The following is a 6336-nucleotide window of genomic DNA, read 5'->3' on the forward strand; positions in this document are numbered from 1 at the left end:
AAAAAAAAAAAAATTGGGGGGGCATCTATGCTTTCCATATCAAAAAGGGGAAAAACCCCACCACCTTTAAAAACTTCTTGAAGTGGCATCTGGTCAGTGAAATCTGAGGGGAAGACTGGGATAGGACATACCAGATAAGACTTTTGTCTCTGTGGAAAGAAACTTGGAAGAGAAACTTCTTAAGTTTTTGCCTGGTTACGTGAGGACATGAAGTTTGCAGCTACATCTGCAATCTTTTCACAAAAAGGGAAGGGGCATTGATTCCAGAAAAGCCAATTCATAACCCTAACATCAAGGGTTGAATGAACCAACCTAGTAGTGGGCACTCTGGTTATGTGAGATAACAGACCTCTAGTGTTTAAGTCACTTAGAGTTGGGTATTCCGTTACTTGCAGCCACTCTTTCATCCTGCTCCAGTCTGGACTGGTTGCTCTCCAGGCTGTTGTGCACCTTTAACCCCTAGCAGGCATGCTAGAATTATCGCCCCACCCTCCTCTTGGGGTACTTACTTCCTGAAATTTGGCTTCCTTTTTATTTTTTTTAACTCTCAAAATGCAAAAGTAATCATCTAGTGGCTTCCTAAGAAAGGGTAAATGGGAGCTAAATTTTTAGAATCCTTGAGTATCTGAAGATGTCATTGTTCTATAACTTATTTGAGGCTAGAACTCCACATTAAAAACAGTCCCCCCCTCCCCCATAATTTGAAGATCTGACTTCATTGTATTCTAGCAGCTGGTGCTGCCCCTGAGAAATCTGATGACATTCTTATAATCAGTACTTCTAACATCCTTTTTTTGATCTCTGGAAACTTTTAAAATTTACTCTTTGAGTAGTCTGAAAATTGGAGAAGGAGATGGCAACCCACTCCAGTATTCTTGCCTGGAGAATCCCATGGACAGAGGGGCCTGGTACAGTCCATGGAGTCCCATGGAGTCGCACAGAGTCGGAATGACTGAAGTGACTGAGCAGGGGCAGTCGAAGATACATGCCAATCTGCCTTGCTGCCTATGTTAATTGTGTTGGGCAACTTATGGATTCTTTTAGTTACAGGCTTATTTCTTTGAGTCCTGTGGAATTTCTGTGAATTATTTGTTCAATAATTTCCTCCTCTCCATATTCTATGGTTCTTTCATTCAGAAATTCCTAAGTAATTAGACTTTCTAATTCTTGTATTAAATCTGTATCTTTTTACTTCCTATTTTCCATCTGTTTTTGTTCTGCCTTTTAGATTTCTTCAATTCTGTCTTCCAGCCCTTTTAGTTAATTTTATATTTGCCATAGTTTGCACTTTCATTTTTTTTTTTTTTGGCTGTGCTGGGTCTTCATTGCTGCACTCAGGCTTTTTCTAGTTGCACAGAGTGGGCGCTACTCTAGTTGCAGTGCAAGGGCTTCTCGTTGTGGTGGCTTCTCTTGTTGTGGAGCACAGGCTCTAGGCACACAGCCTTCAGCAGTTGCAGCACATGGGGCTCCTTAGTTGTGGCTCCTGGGCCCTAAAGTGTGCAGGCTTCAGAAATTGTGGTGCACAGGCTTAGTCTCTCTGCAGCGTGTGGCATCTTCCCAGAGCAGGGATTGAACCTGAGTTCCCTGCATTGGCTGCTGCTGCTGCTACGTCGCTTCAGTCGTGTCCGACTCTGTGCGACCCCATCCCTCCCCCATCCCTGGGATTCTCCAGGCAAGAATACTGGAGTGGGTTGCCATTTCCTTCTCCAATGCATGAAGGTGAAAAGTGAAAGTGAAGTCGCTCAGTCGTGTCTGACTCTTCACGACCCCATGGACTGCAGCCTACCAGGCTCCTCCATCCATCAGATTTTCCAGGCAAGAGTACTGGAGTGGGGTGCCATCACCTTCTTCCACAGGCAGATTATTAACCACTGTGCCACCAGGGAAGTCCAATTTTCAAGATTTTTTTTTTCTAATTAGTCCTTTTTTTAAAAAATAGCTTTCTTCTTTTGAGGAGACAAGATCTCATCTTAAGTTTCCCTTAGGTCCTTTCTGGTTTTTGCAATCCTCCCATTGAAGTCTTCCTTGGCTGTCTAATGGTTCTTGTTTGTCTTTAATATTTGAAGGCAACGTACTAACCAGTTTATTGAAATTAAGATGGGGCATAATGACTGGTGAGTTTCATTATAAGGTGACCCGAGCCAGCCTTTTCACTGGGGGCACTCCACAAATGGCAGAATCTAGAGATCTTTGGCTCAGTTTTTCTACAAAAGGATTCTCCTATCTCTTGCCTTAGAAAATACGGGGTTGAGAACAGGAATAGGGACAGATGAAGTAGACATAATGCCTGGCAGTTGGCATTCTGTAAGGTTAGTAAGGAACTGAGGATCCCATAGTTTGGAATGTAGGCTTTCATTTATTTTTAGTCCCTTGCTTATCCTAGCTCTTTGCTCTTCCTGGTGTCCCAGGCTGACACTCATTCCTATTCATTTTCCACAGAGAATTAACCAGTAGGCAACTTACCTGGTGGTGTGGGAAAAGGGGATAAGAACTGGGAGTCTAATAGCTCAGTAATCCTTCAGCTAATTTTGCCCTCGTTTCCATTCCCACACTTGGCCTTACCTGATACCCTAAACCGCCAGCATCCAGCGAGTCCAAATGCTAAGTCTTGCGGGTGGAGTTCTGGGGGACTGAGTACCTTGCTTCTTTATTCCTTCTTTAGGTTCTTAGGTTGTAATTATATCAGCTCTAAGTCACATCACTTTTCCATCAATTTTTTAACTTCCTATAGATCCACTCATATCAATCTACTCCTCTTTGCCTGGGAATTCCTTGTGTTCCTAAAGATCATTTTTAATTAAATTCCTTCTAAAATTAAATAGCATTTCTCTAGATATTCACATACTGCTTATGTAACTGGACAGTCTTAAGTGTATGAAATTAAATTTCCCTGAACATTTAAGTACTACAGATTTAATCAAATACTTCTGAACACTTAAAATTGCAAGCTCAATATATCAGATTTTCTTGAATGTCTTAAGTGCATTATGATACAGAGAACCCTACCTACAATGTTATGATACAATAAAAATATTTACATACAAAAAGGATGAGTGTTACTATTTCAGCTTCTTATATTTATTACTTCTATTTCTCCTGAGGTTGCCTATTTTTTATATCCTTCTCGTCAGTGTATTAGACTCAAAAAAAGACACCATCTTAGACCAGCTGAGGTTGCAGGATGTTGGTAACCCAGAGTCTTGGAGGCATAGGTCAATGTGATTCTGAGTCTTGGGTCTTTGCGTGAATTGATTCCTTTTGTTGGGCTTCCCAGGCAGTGCTGGTAATGAAGAACCCGCCTGCCAATGCAGGAGACAGAAGCAGGTTTGATCCCTGTGTCAGGAAGATCCCCTGGAGGACAACATGGCAACCCACTTTAGTAGAGAATCCTATGGAGAGAGGAGCCTGGAGGGCTTTAGTCCATAGGGTCACTAAGAGTTGAATACAACTGAAGCAACTCAGCATGCACACACATACTCCATCTTAAAATTTTTGGTTTCATCAATCACTTACTTCAATACAGTCCTTTATATCCAACCCAGTTTAAGGATCATTGGTTGCTGTGATCAGGAAGATACCCCTAAAGACTTAAGCCTAGCTGGGACTGCCCAGGTTGCAGTAGAAACAACCTATTTTCTCAGCTCTTCCTGAAATAGCAGGATCTGACTTCATAGTGGCATTCCTTTTCATTTTTCCATCTTTAAAAGCTAGATCCAGCTGCCTTGACAAATGTTCACCTCCATGGTCAGGGCTAAATATCGATCTGTTTGTGTGTCTTCCATGCTTCCTTTCTCTCAGACTCACACACTTAAAACACACTCCTGTAAATTTTGCCTTGAAAAGGCCCTCTGTGGGCCTGTGCTTGTTCAGATAAATCAACTTGCTTTCACAGGATGGCAGTCGGGGCCTGGACATTGTACTTTGTGTGGCTTCCCAAGTGATTTCCATGTGTGCCCAGAGCAGGTTTTCTCAGATCTACCATTCCTGCTTGCTCACCTAGTCATTAGCATCCTTTGTCTTGACCAAATGGTATTTGAAAGAACCCTCTTGATCCTTGGTACTTCTGCACGTCTCTGGAATCTCTAAAACTTCAGTCGCCTTGTGCAGTTATTCTAGTCTAAGGAAAAGGCAATTTCCCCATTTATCTGTTTTCTCTGGCTGCAGCTCTCAGGTTTCTTAAAATTACCTAGATCCTGGTTTAGGGGTTCATTCCAGGCTTGCTGTTTGGTTTGAGCTCTTTCAATTAAACCCTGGTTCAAATTTGGGATCTACTACTAAAAGCTGAGACTGAACAGCCACCACTTAATAGCTGAGGTTAATAGTTACATAACCATTCAGAGCCTCAGTTTAGTAACTATAGCTTAGATTTGATAAGTAATTCCTAATCTGATTGTTCTAAGGGTTAAAATAATGCAAGTACTTAGTCCAGTGTCTAGCACACTAAACACCCTTTATTCATCCAGTCCTCTTTTATCTGTTTTCTAACCCAACCAATTTATTAATAATAAAGCAATTTCTAGCTAGTCTCAAGTGACTTTGGTTTTGTATCTATGATGGACTTTTTCCTTCTATTCTGTCCAAACAATTCAAACTAGATAAGGAAAGTAGAAACATTCATCTCAGTGCCTAGCTTATACCAGACCTCTTAGCATCAACCACAGGGCCAAACTGAGCAGCAGACTGGAATTTCTCCCCACAGACCAAATGATTCTATAGCTCCAAGAGCACATTCTTGACACAGATTAAAGTAAAAAAATTTAATATTGCACAAGACCTTGCACTTTAAACTTAATAGTGTAAAAACTAGAAAGCAATGTTCTATCTTGCAAATCAGTATCTGTCCTCAATAAACACACAAAACTTTGAAAAGCCATACTTCTATGCTGTTTATTAATAAAGATCAAGTGTACTGAGATAGGAACCTATTTCAAGTTCTTAAGAAACAAAGGTGGTAGCCCTGGGCTGTGCATATCAAGTTGTGGATGCCCTTCCCTGCTATCCGTTATGTTCCAACAGCACGCCTCTCCTTTCCATTCAAATCCAGCTCTCTTCACCTGTGGGTACCTAACAGGGAACCCACTGCTTATCTGTTAAGGCTCTAGAACAATAACCATAACCCTTAAAAGAACCAAGTTCCCCTTTTTTTATGGCCAAACCTCAACATATACAAAATTCAGAGTGTCCCCTTTTAATGTAGGACTTCCCAGGTAGCTCAGTGGTAATGAATCTGCCTGTCATTGCAGGAGATGCGGGTTCGATTCCTGGGTCAACCCTGGAGAAGGAAATGGCAACCCACTCCAGTATTCTTGCCTGAGAAATCCCATAGACAGGACTCTGGAGGCTATGGTCCATGAAGTTGCAAGACACAGACACAACTTAGTGACTAAACAACCAATGTGATAATATAATCCAGTCTGCAGCAAAGGGAAGCAAGTTAGAACTGGACATGGAACAGACTAGTTCCAAATAGGAAAAGGAGTGTCAAGGCTGTATATTGTCACCCTGCTTATTTAACTTATATGCAGAGTACATCATGAGAAATGCTGGGCTGGAAGCAGCACAAGCTAGAATCAAGATTGCCAGGAGAAATATCAGTAAGCTCAGATATGCAGATGACACCACCATTATGGCAGAAAGTGAAGAACTAAAGAACCTCTTGATGAAAGTGAGAGTGAAGAAGTTGGCTTAAAGCTTAACATGTAGATAACTAAGATCATGGCATCTGGTCCCATCACTTCATGGCAATTAGATGGGGAAACAGTGGCAACAGTGGCTGACTTTATTTTTGGGGGCTCCAAAATCACTGCAGATGGTGACTGCAGCCATGAAATTAAAAAATGCTTACTCCTTGGAAGAAAAGTTATGACCAATCTAGACAGCATATTCACTCCAGTACTCTTGCCTGGAAAATCCCATGGACAGAGGAGCCTGGAAGGCTGCAGTCCACGGGATTGCTGAGGGTTGGACATGACTGAGTGACTTCACTTTCACTTTTCACTTTCATGCGTTGGAGAAGGAAATGGCAACCCACTCCAGTGTTCTTGCCTGGAGAATCCCAGGGACGGGGGGGGCCTGGTGGGCTGCCGTCTATGGGGTCACACAGAGTCGGACACGACTGAAGTGACTTAGCAGCAGCAGAAAGCAGACAGTATATTAAAGAGCAGAGACTACTTTGTCAACAAAGGTCCATCTAGTCAAGGGTATGGTTTTTCCAGTGGTCATGTATGGATGTGAGAGTTGGATTATAAAGAAAGCTGAGCGCAGAACTAATGCTTTTGAACTGTGGTGTTGGAGAAGACTCTTGAGAATCCCTTGGACTACAAGGAGATCCAACCA

Source organism: Bison bison, unplaced genomic scaffold (genome assembly GCF_000754665.1).
Source record: "Bison bison bison isolate TAMUID 2011002044 unplaced genomic scaffold, Bison_UMD1.0 scf7180017864471, whole genome shotgun sequence".
Lineage (NCBI taxonomy): Eukaryota > Metazoa > Chordata > Mammalia > Artiodactyla > Bovidae > Bison > Bison bison.